Consider the following 12,874-nt stretch of genomic DNA (forward strand, 5'->3'; position numbering starts at 1 on the left):
CACCAATTTACATATGCACATAAAAAAATATATTTTCTGGTAGCCTCCCAGACGGGAATACACATATAGCATGTATCCACATCAATCCAATGATAATATTTAACAATATATCATAAAATCAACCATTATATACGTTCACATTCCAAATGAATACTCATTCATCATCATCCACCAATCCACAATATCAAATAATACTCATCCAATAATCATAATCATAACACATCTCGCATGCTCAAACAATATTCATTCACTAAGCAATAAAATCACAAATATAATACATTTAGGTAAAATTCAAAAGTCATAACATGTCTTAACACAATCTAAAACTACATACATAAAAGAACAAGTCTCACTCACTCCTCATCATCGTCGTTGTCGGCATCCCTGTTATTAGCGTCGTCTACATTAGAACATCGTATCATACTATTGCTCCCTATGAAAGTACCTCCTCTAACCTGAAAAGATTGTCACTCAACATAAGAGTATATATATTCCAAAAAAATCATAATAAATGCATATATGTCATGTCATATATACCTCTCCACCACCATGAACTCCATGCTCGTCAAACGCCAACTTAGTGATAGATACGTATATCGACTCGGGAAGACTCTCCTTCAAGGACGGACACTCAATGAGGCATTGCGCAACATCCCAAGTCGATTGTGCACCCCATAGCTCGCGCGTAATAATGGGAAGAAATTGAAAAGCCATGGAGGGTTGAAAATTGTCTAATAAATACTGTCCAATTTTACCCACGACGTATGATGTCTCACATGGTCGCTTCTAGGTCACGGACGAGTCGCTATGTATAGTCCTGCTAGTCGTGAATGTCCTAACTTTAGCACTTGATAGAGGCACCATCCCTTTCATGATTGGTCTAGAACCATAAGCTCCATCAACAATTTCCCTCCATTGCTCTCTGGTCATGCGATTAGGATCCGTAGGAGTGTCCTCTATGCCTTAAGATTGGGACAAGGCAAAGTCTTGTGATGCTTCAACCGCCGCCTGAATAATATATAGCAATAAAAATAAATAAATTAGGAATTCTAATTAGAAATACTTGTGTAAATATGAAACTAAGCTTATACTTACATGCATATCCTTAATTTTCGTCATCTTTTCCTCCTTATCATAACCCTCAGGTGGTGTATATGTTCTTCTAGCAAGAAGAGTTGGTGGCATAGTCAAGGTGCCTTGTGAATAACCAAATTTTAAGTTAACTCAAGTAATGTATGAAAACTAGTAACATGAGTTGAGTTTTAAACAAAAATTTTCTAGAAACAAAAAATGGTAGTTACTTGCGACCGAAATTTTCTAGAAACAAAAATTAGGATAACTACATTTGCATGATTATGAATAATCAATAGAACTAATTGCATAATAATTTTATAATAATAAAAATATTAAAACTAGGATAATTACATTTGCACGAAACAAAAAATGTACAAAGTATACAAAGTTAGATGTGTGCACTACTATATTCCTAATCCGTCCGAACTGAACAGATCCAATAGTTACGTACCAATTCTTTTTACTCTATAATATATGTTAAATGATCATTTTCGGTATAGAATTAAATTCCATACCAAAATTTGAGTCATCTATCTTATATTATAACTCCAAAAAAATTGGTAGTAATTATTGGACGGGGATCTACAACTATCATTAACTAATTTTTATTCACCTATAATGGATATATAACATATTTTTGTGTTATATATTATACTAAATATAATTAACATTAGGGAAGCATTTAAGTTCAGTTTTAGTAGGGCATGAATAGTATTGGTTATTGTTGGATTATTAAGATATTAAGCTTAGAATTAGGGTAATATTATATTTTTGTGAAATTAGAGTTAAAATTAGGACATTTAGGTTTAGGATAACTACATTTACATGATTATGGACAATCAATATCACATAATAATTTTATAATAATAAAAAAAACTAGAAATAAGTGAAGAGTAAAAACCTTTCAAGGAGATGGAGGATGTCGACAATGGTTGTGGTTGGAGTTGAGGATGGAGGTGTTTGAATAATAAATCTGCAACTTAGTACAATCAAAGTCCAAAAAATTTAATTAGTTAGGTAAAGAATAAAAATCATCCTAAAACTATAAATTAAAAAAATAAAAACTTTACTGCAGGTAAGTTCAACTGATGAGTGTACGGATTAAATGAGCTCGGTCGGCTGGTAAATGGAATCGGCAGGGCCCAAGCGTGCGGGCGCTCGCGGGCATAGGACGTGGAGCGGCGGTGACGCATGCTGAGGCGGTGCCTAGCGGAAGTAGCCTGGTTGGACGTAGGCGAAAGGGGCGCCCACGATCTAGCTGCGGGTGGCGTGCGGAGGCGCAAGAGCGGCAGGCCCATTCCGGCGGCATGAGAGGCGAGGCGGCCGTGGGCACTAGCAGCGCACGAGCGCTGGCAAATAGGCGGTGCCCGGGGCGGGCGGGAGGAAGGCAAGGGCAGCGGGCAGTGGGGCTGGGCTAGGGGTTTGGAGAGTGAGGGGAAAGAGAGAGACTGAGAATGAGTGGAAGATAGAGTTTGATTTGAGATAAGGTTTGGAATATTTTTATTTTAGACCCTCAAATCTTTAATATTTCCAAACTAGTTCCCTTAATCAAAGAAATTGCTATTGTAACCCTCAAATCTAACTATTATTATCAATTTTCCTTTTATATTCTTGAGTTCAGAGTTAATGATTGGATTATTTCAATATTAGTCCCTCAAATCTTCAATATTTTCAAATTAGTCCCTCAAATCTTCAATATTTCAAAATTACTCACTCAAATCATAAAAATTTCTATTGCATCCCTCAAATCATCACAATATTACAATTAGGTCCTCTGGTTAACACCGGTTAGATTTAAAGAAATATTCCTTTAAATCTAACTATTATTACCAGTTTTTATTGACTTCTAATTATAAAAATCTAACCTGTTTGGACCTAGTTAACCCGTTAAAACATGAAAACCCAAATCCATTAAAAAATTCTTTTTCCTCCAACAGATATCATCTTCGCTCTAACTTAATTTCGACGGCTCTTTCTCCTATTAACATTATAAAAACTCCAAGAGAACTTTATCTAAACTTTTTCATCTATTTCTTTAGTGATTAAACCTCATTTAACTCCTCTCAAATTCATTAATGATGTTTGCAAGCTCAAGATCATCCGTAAATGAAGCCAAGAGTAGTGGAGGTCATCGAATTTGCTAGCATAAAGAATAAAAAATAAATTTTAAAATTAACATAGAATTTCTAATTAATTAAAAAATGTTATGATAAGTTCTGGTATATTATTAGCAAGTTCAATATGGTTACATGTTCTCAACACGTATAACTAAAAATGATCTTCTTACTCTTCTCTCACCATTTTCTCATCATTTTCACTTTTCTCATCACTTTCTCTAAACCAATCAAATTCGAAGCCAAAAACTCACGAATACTTATCGAATGTTAAAGTTCATTTATTCCGCAAAAGAATTTAATTTTCAAGTAGTATTAAAATTAAGAAATAAAAATTATTCCTTTATACTATATGATGTGTATATATTTAAATCAAAATTTAATTAAAAAAAAAGATTTAAGATTATTTAAGTCTTAAATCGGTATATAAAACTTAAGTAGAAATGGTAATTAAAAATACGACATCATATATGCAATAATACAAATAATAATATGTGATTAATTTTAAACGAATATTTAATAGACAAACGAATCGAATATACATCTAATCAAATTCGAATCATTAGCAAACTCAAATACTAAAAAATATTTATTTAGTGTTAAATGAACTACCGAATCGAATATGACTGAATAATTATTCGAACAATTATCGAACTATTTGTTAATTATTTGGTTCATTTCTACTCTTTGATGTGTTAGCAATTTTCATAATTTGGTGGACTACTTTTGAAATATTGAAGATTTGAGGGACTAATATTAAAATAACCCTTAATTTTGTGGGGGCCACTCATTGGCAACGGGATAATCAGTCACTAATGTGCATTGGCGATGGGCACTAACCAATATAAACATTGACGACGGGGTATTGACGACGGATGCCGAATCCGTCGCCAATAGAAACATTGGTGACGGGTCAGTGTCGTCGCCAATGTTTTCTCGTCGCCCATGGTCATGGACTATGGGAAAACATTGGTGATGGCCAAAACTCGTCGCCAATGCAAATGTTTGCATTAGCGACGAGGTATTGGCGACAGGTCTGTACCCATCGCTAATGTTTGTATTGACGACGGATCCAATACCCGTCGCCAATGTTTGCATTGGCGACGGGTCAGTGTCGTCGCCAATGTTTTCTCGTCGCCCATGGTCATGGACTATGGGAAAACATTGGTGATGGCCAAAACTCGTCGCCAATGCAAATGTTTGCATTAGCGACGAGGTATTGGCGACAGGTCTGTACCCATCGCTAATGTTTGTATTGACGACGGATTTGATATCCGTCACCAACACCCCGTCGTCAATCCCCTCTTTTTTACTGGTGCAAGTTCTAGGTCCCTTCCCATCCAAGGAAATTTGTACACAAAATGAATTGAAAAGTTATTAATATCAATGCTTGACTTCTCTTAAGGCGGCCATATGGCCCGTGTCTCCTCTATCAAGCCTTTAAGAAAATTTTCAATGGTCTTTTTATAGTACAAAGCTCACAAAAGGTTGTCTATATTCTTGAATCAAATAGCATGAATCACTGGATAGTTTTTCTCTTATAGGTTGTTTGGTTGGCTTTTTTTATTTGGGTTTCCCTGTCAAAACTGACAAAAGCTGTCAGTTTTGACAGCTTTACTTGTAAAAACGCTCATTTTGGGGCGTTTTTGCAAGTAAAGCTGTCAGTTTTGGCAGCTTTACTTGCAAAAACGCCCATTTTGGGACGTTTTTGCAAGTAAAGCTGTCATAACTGACAGCTTCTGTCAGTTTTGACAGGGAAACAAGGGTAAAAAATTTCAACCAAACAGCCCCTAAATACCCACCATTTTAGCTTGCCCTGTACTTCATCTCTAGTCAGGGCAAATTTGTCAAAAGGTAAAAGTAGAGAGCTATAAAATTCCCTTTTCTTCGGGTGGGTGTCTATTGACTTATCTGTGGAAGGTGATTGTCCCTAACCAAAATAGTTAAATAGTTTCTTGGAAAACAAGAAAAACTTAAAAGGAACACAACACAAAGTATCCAATGAGTAAGAGACAGAGCTCTGTATTAAAAACTAGGTCTTATTCAAGTCACGTATACGCAACAACCGATCCATAATTATCATTAGTTCACGGAAATGGATGTATATCGATCCTTGGTTAGATGTGGTGTGAAATAAAACCTAGTTATACTAAAATTGCTCCTACCATATTTGCTTCAAAATTATGAAGCAGCGTTATAAAGAACGAAGATGTGTGCCTTGTTCTTCAACTGAATCTTGCATTAAATTCCATAACTCGATGGCCTTCCAAAAATCTCCTCTAGCTTGATTGCGGAAATATTATATATGAGAAAATAGGGTACAACATCACATGGTGTATGAGCCTGTAATTTTTTGATTCAGATTGAGGGCATATGAAATTGGGTGACTTTGTTTGTTGCTCCAAGTTCTAATAATTACCATTAGCCATTTGTTTGGTTTGCGGAAAACTACAGTGTAAGGGGCTGTTTGTTTCGTTTCCCCCAGAATCCAAAACCCACTTTCCTTCACTTTTTCACTTTCCCCCACTTTTCAAAACCCACTTTCCTTCACTTTCTCCATTTTCCTTCAATAATATTGTGACAACTCATCCCATCACATCTCATTTCATACTTTTAAAAATAAACAAAACACAAGAAATGAGTCACATCAATCAACTCATCTAACTCATTTTCTCCCACTTTTATTTTATTTTCTATCATCTTTAAAAATTACTCACATCATCCAATAATATGGTGACAACTCATCACATCTCATTAAAATTTCCTTCCATCACTTTCCTCCAAAAAAACAAGGAAATTTATTTTCCTAAGTATGTGTCACATCATCCAATAATATAATGACAACTCATCTCATCTCATCTATTTTCCCCCACTTTTAAGAATGAACCAAACACAAGAAAAGAATCTAAACAAGGAAAGTAGAGGAAAACATCAAAAATTACTCGCATCAACCAATAATATGGTGACAATTCATTTTCTCCCCCACTTTTGGTTATAGCTTTGATGAACCAAACCTCTGAAAATGGAGGAAAACATCAAAATTCACCTTCTTTTCCCCCACTTTCCCCACTTTCAGTCTTTTTTTGCGAAACAAACAGGCCCTTAGCGTAATCCTAATTTCAAAATGAATTTTCATGCTACAAGCTGTTTTTGTGAGAAATACTTTTTAGGATTGCAGCTGTAACACGTCTGCATTTATAACAAAAGTAATAATTTTAACTGTAACTGCAATTATTCTTAACCGAGTGGCTCTAAATTTGCTTTCAAATAAAATATCTGAGTTCAGTGTTTGGTTGAACAGGGAATGAGAGTGGAAGAGTGACAAAAGCGAGAAGAGAAAAAAAAATGTCCAAAGTTCGTAAATTGCAATCTTTTAAGAAAATTGGGAAAGAAAATTATGTAACGTACAGCTGCAAATTTTTAATAATGCTGGAGTGTGACTAAGGCTTTGATAGCTTCTGGGAATGAGTTAATCACGAAAATGCTTAAGTTTCCAAAGTTTTCTAAGAAATATTGAGAAACTTATATCTATATATGGTTAAACTTGCACGAAGAAACTTAATGTTGAATATAATAAGAGTTATTTCCCTGATAAAACCACATGAAAAGCGATACACAAAAACCCAGCATATATTTTATGGATATCTAAAATAAGTTATAGAGTTTAGGTTTCTCATTTCTCTTAGGCCACATATGAAAATCTAAGACAAAGTTATAAGACATTACGTAATGAGTAGCACGCTCAGATATTCGAAAAATCAACTTCTGAGATCGTTAATGTACAAATGCTGCCACTGTGCATCCGACAGTTGCACCCCATTGCGATCAGGTGCGCCAATTTGTTGGCCTGATGTGCTGCCAGAGGATTGGCCAACAGCATTGGCCACATTCCCACGTCCACGACCGTTGCCCCTGCCACCACGGGTGTACTTGCCGCCACCCCTAGCTGCTGCCCTATTTTCAGAATACCACCAGTCAGGAAATCCCAGAAGCTGGAAGCAGTTGTTTTTGTCGTGCCCGACTTTTGTTACAATGAGAGCACGTGCCGGTGAAGCGAGGCTTGTCACCCTCCTTGGTAGGCGCTGCTCCACGCCCACGAGCACTGCCTTGCACCGCGAAACCCACGGCCTCAGCCTTCTTGTCACCTTGACGAACAATGGAATGATGGCGTTCCTCAGTCAAAGCCTTGGAAAAGGTCGTGTTCAATGGCGGAAGAGGTTCTTGCATCAGAATCTGAGAACGGACCGTACCATGTATGGATGAGTCAAGACCAATTAAAAATTGGTGAACCTTCTGATCTTCCCTTTCCTTCACAAATGCACCCTTCGCACCACACTTGCAGCTACAGGTACACGCAGGGGCTGAATAGCAAGCTAATTCATCCCAAATCATTTGTATTTTGCCATAATAGTCGACCACCGAGTCGCCACCTTGTTCAAGATGAGTCAATTGACTCGTTAATTCATGGATTCGAGGTCCGTTTCCAACCGAGAAACGCTGCCTAATATCTTCCCACATATCCCTAACATCATCAGTAATAGGGACAGTAGAACGGATGGATGCATCGAGGGTGTTATGTAACCATGCCCCGAGCATAGAATTCACCTGCACCTATGGAGAATACATCGTCGATTCTGTCGACTTGGATGGCTGAATCGAGCCATCAATAAACCCAAGTTTGTTGTTCGCTTTGATAGCATTGCAGACCGATCAAGCCCATTCATTGTAATTATTCCCACGGAGCACCACCGGGGATATAATTCGATCTGTGTTCGAGGAAGGGTGTAAATAATACGGAGACGAAGAATCCACACCCTTGTTAGTTTCAGTGTCGCCCATTGCAATGGAGAATTGAATATCACAAAAGAGAAAAAAAAATTTGTTAAATCAAACTTGCTATGATACCATGCTAGATTTAAGAATAGAGAAAAGAGAGGAATTCTCTTCTGTATTTTCCTTGGGTTATGCCTTGCGGCTGCTGCCAATATATATACAAAACTAGGTTAATGCTAGCTAAGATTAGTTAGGAAACTAAGCTACAAAACCGGAAACTAACAAAACCGGAAACTATACAGCTATATATTCCTAAAAATATGCAACAAGATATTTATGAATAATATGCCTAATACTCCCCCTCAAGTTGGAGCATGAAGATCTCGAATGCCTAACTTGCGAAGAAGTACCAAAAACTGTGATTTTCCAAGGGCCTTTGTAAAGATATCCGCCAATTGATCACCCGTTCGTATGTATGACGTAGCAATATTACCAGCCTTAAGCTCATCTCAAACAAAATGACAATCCACCTCAATGTGCTTCGTACATTCATGGAATACTGGATTTGCTGCAATATGTAAAGCCGCCTGACTATCACAATATCGGTGCATAGGTCGATCATGTCGTACACCAAGACAAAATAAAATAGACTTCAACCATTTTAACTCGCAAGTAGTCGTAGCCATGGAACGATATTCTGCCTCAGCGGAAGAGTGTGAAACTATGGGTTGCTTCTTTGTCTTCCAAGATACCGGAGAAGAAGAGCGTGAAACTGTGGGTTGCTTCTTTGTCTTCCAAGATACCGGAGAAGACCCAAGAAGCACAAAATAACCGGTTAAAGATCGTCGTGTAATAGGACAACTAGCCCAATCACTATCACAAAAACCATATATCTGCAAGTTGCATTGACGATGTAGCAAAATTCCTTGGCCGGGGCACCCTTTAAGATATCGAAGAACGCGAAGAGCTGCCTCCCAATGGTCGATCATAGGAGAAGACATAAATTGAGCCAATACATGAACCGAATAGGAGAACTCAGGTCGAGTAATCGTCAAGTAGACCAACCGCCCTACAAGTCGCCTATACTTTTCAGGTTCTGAAAACAACTCCCCCTCAACACGAGCTAATTGATGATTTTGCTCCATTGGAGTAGAGATAGGCTTTTACCCTAATAAGTCGGCCTCACTTATGATATCCAAGACATACTTTCTTTGACTAAAAAACAAGCCATCGGGACCTCGAGCCACCTCAATTCCAAGAAAGTACTTAAGGACCCCAAGATCCTTCATATGAAAACAATCACGCAGATAGGCCTTAAATTTTAGCACCGCATCATGACATGAACCTGCAATGAGTAGATCGTCCACATATACAAGAACATATAATGACACACCCCCCTTAGTATAGCAAAACAATGAGTAATCTGCATTGGACTGTTTAAAACCAAACAACTTCAGAGCGGAAGATAATTTGGCAAACCATTGCCGAGGTGCTTGCCTAAGACCATACAAAGCTTTTCGAAGACGACAGACCTTACCCGCCGAACCCGATGGTGCATAGCCAGGGGGAAGCTTCATATAGACCTCTTCCTCCAAGTCTCCATGAAGAAATACGTTGTGCACATCCATTTGATGAAGTTCCCAATTTCGAGCAATAGCAACGGCTAAAAACATGCGGACAATCACCATTTTTGTGACTGGTGCAAATGTTTTATTAAAATCAATACCAGGCAATTGTCTATTGCCAAAGATAACAAGTCGCCCCTTCAGTCGTTCCAGAGACCCGTCCTGCTTGAGCTTAGCCTTGTACACCCACATACTACCAAGAGCGACCTTTCCCGGAGGTAAAGATTCCAATGTCCACGTGCCTTGTCATTCGAGAGCGTCAAGTTCGTCTTTCATGGCATTACGCCATCCTGGGTGCTTGACTGCTTCAGAGTAGGATTTTGGTTCAACCCAAGTTGTCACCGCTGCCAAAAATTGCCTATGTTTCATAGAAAATTTATCACAGTTAACAAAATAAGCTATTGGAAAAGGCGTACCTGAGGACTGCTTTGGAGGAGATGAACTAGTGACAGTGACGGGAGTAATGGTTTGGATTGTGTTGGTGATGTAGCCTTTTAATCAAGTTGACGGAGTCCGTATACAATGTCCTTTACCAAGGGGTTCTTCAAAAATAGGTTGTGGAGTGGTAAGTGGCTGCGGCAACGGGACTGTGGTTGGTGCATCGAAGCCGAGCCTGCTGCTCTTGCGTGTGCTGCTGCTGGGCAGGCCACGGAGAGGGCGTGGGTAATGCATTCGTGCCACACCCAGGCCGTGGAGACTGCTGGTCAAGGGGAGCAGTAATATGGCTGTCCTCTCCAACCTCATGACCCTCATAACTCCCCCTAACTCCACTATCTCCATCATTCTCATCAACAACAATTTGTGGTTGGCGATGAAATAACTCATTTATACCAACTCTATCAATTGTCACAGGTGCATCCATGTTGTTAAAAGGAAAATTAGTTTCCACAAAAATAACATCACGAGAGACAAAATAGACCTTCCTCTCCAAGTCATAAAGCCGCCAACCCTTTTGCCCAAATGGATATCCGACAAATATACATTTCCGAGAGCGAGGACCAAACTTATCCTTCACTCTAGGACGATAATTAGCATAACACAAGCTACCAAAAATGCGTATAAGAGAGTAATTCGGAGATTTTCCAAACAAAACTTCGTACGGAGACTTGCCATTTAACACACGAGAAGGAGTTCTATTGATCACATAAGCAGCCGTCAAGACACATTCACCCCAAAAACTCGAAGGTAGGTTAGCTTGGAAACGTAAAGCCCGAGCCACATTAAGTAAATGTTGATGCTTACGTTCTACCCTACCATTTTGTTGAGGTGTATCAACACATGACGTTTGATGTAACATTCCATTTTCAGCATAAAAACGTCGTAAACAGGTAAATTCATGCCCATTGTCACTCCTTAAAATTTTATCCCGTTTATTGAATTTAGTTTGCACCATAGAACAAAAATCTTTGATAATCTGTCCAACCTCACTCTTAGCACTCATTAAATACACCCAAACGGCTCTCGAAAAATCATCAACAATTGTGAGAAAGTAATAAGCACCGCAACTAGAAGCAACTTTGTAATCACCCCAAATATCACAATGAATAATCTCAAACAAATCAACTGTTTTACTTTCACTAATCGGAAAAACACTTCTAGTTTGATGGGCTATTAAACAAATACCACAAGGTTCCTTAGAATCACAAAAATCATTGCTCTCACTGTGAGCTTTATTGCAAGAAATAAAAGGCAAAAGAGACACCACTTTTCGGGAAGGATGACCAAGCCGACGATGCCACAATTCTTGCTGTCCAACCACAGTAGTTTGATTAGCTTGAATCAGCTTCGTGGGCTTAAACCAATATACTCCATCACATTGTTCACCTACTCCAATCAGGGTCCTCGAATTGCGGTCCTGTATGATACATAGCTTATCAGTTACTGTGATAAAATAATTCAAGGTAGCAAGTAATTGTGAAACAGAAATGAGATTAACATTCAAATCAGGAACATATAACACATCCTTCAAAATCAAACCATCACTCAAGACAATTTTGCCTTCCTTAATTGCCGTCGTTTGGTTGCCATTTGGTAACCCAACTAGAGATGGAGAAACATCATACAAACTTTCGAATAAAGAAATATTCCCGGTCATATGGTTCGAACAACCAGTGTCAATAATCCATTGAGTGGACTTACACTTACCATCATGTGTAGGAGTAGCATCATTAGGTTGAGAGGGTTTTAGCATACCCAACAAATGCTGCCACTATGCATCCGACAGTTGCACCCCATTGCGATCGGGTGCGCCAATTTGTTGCCTGATGTGCTGCCAGAGGATTGGCCAACAGCATTGGCCACATTCCCACGTCCACGACCGTTGCCACTGCCACCACGGGTGTACTTGCCGCCACCCCTAGCTGCTGCCCTATTTTTAGAATACCACCAGTCAGGAAATCCCAGAAGCTGGAAGCAGTTGTTTTTGTCATGCCCGACTTTGTTACAATGAGAGCATGTGCCGGTGAAGCGAGGCTTGTCACCCTCCTTGGTAGGCGCTGCTCCACGCCCACGAGCACTGCCTTGAACCGCGAAACCCACGGCCTCAGCCTTCTTGTCACCTTGACGAATAATGGAATGATGGCGTTCCTCAGTCAAAGCCTTGGAAAAGGCCGTGTTCAATGGCGGAAGAGGTTCTTCCATTAGAATCTAAGAACGGACCGTACCATGTATGGATGAGTCAAGACCAATTAAAAATTAGTGAACCTTCTGATCTTCCCTTTCCTTCACCAATGCACCCTTCGCACCACACTTGCAGCTACAGGTACACACAGGGGCTGAATAGCAAGCTAATTCATCCCAAATCATTCGTATTTTGCCATAATAGTCGACCACCGAGTCGCCACCTTGTTCAAGATGAGTCAATTGACTTGTTAATTCATGGATTCGAGGTCCGTTTCCAACCGAGAAACGCTGCCTAATATCTTCCCACATATCCCTAACATCATCAGTAATAGGGACAGTAGAACGGATGGATGCATCGAGGGTGTTATGTAACCATGCCCCGAGCATAGAATTCACCTGCACCCATGGAGAATACATCGTCGATTCTGTCGACTTGGGTGGCTGAATCGAGCCATCAATAAACCCAAGTTTGTTGTTCGCTTTGAAAGCATTGCGGACCGATCAAGCCCATTCATTGTAATTATTCCCACGGAGCACCACCGGGGTTATAATTCGATCTGTGTTCGAGGAAGGGTGTAAATAATACGGAGACGAAGAATCCACACCCTTGTTAGTTTCAGTGTCGCCCATTGCAATGGAGAATTGAATATCACAAAAGAGAAAAAA

General features: G+C 39.2%; 1 pseudogene; it reads right to left on the reverse strand.

The window, feature by feature from the left end:
- On the reverse strand, nt 964-12,226 carry LOC109839055 (annotated as a pseudogene).

The sequence above is a fragment of the Asparagus officinalis genome, chromosome 4 (genome assembly GCF_001876935.1).
Source record: "Asparagus officinalis chromosome 4, Aspof.V1, whole genome shotgun sequence".
Classification (NCBI taxonomy): domain Eukaryota; kingdom Viridiplantae; phylum Streptophyta; class Magnoliopsida; order Asparagales; family Asparagaceae; genus Asparagus; species Asparagus officinalis.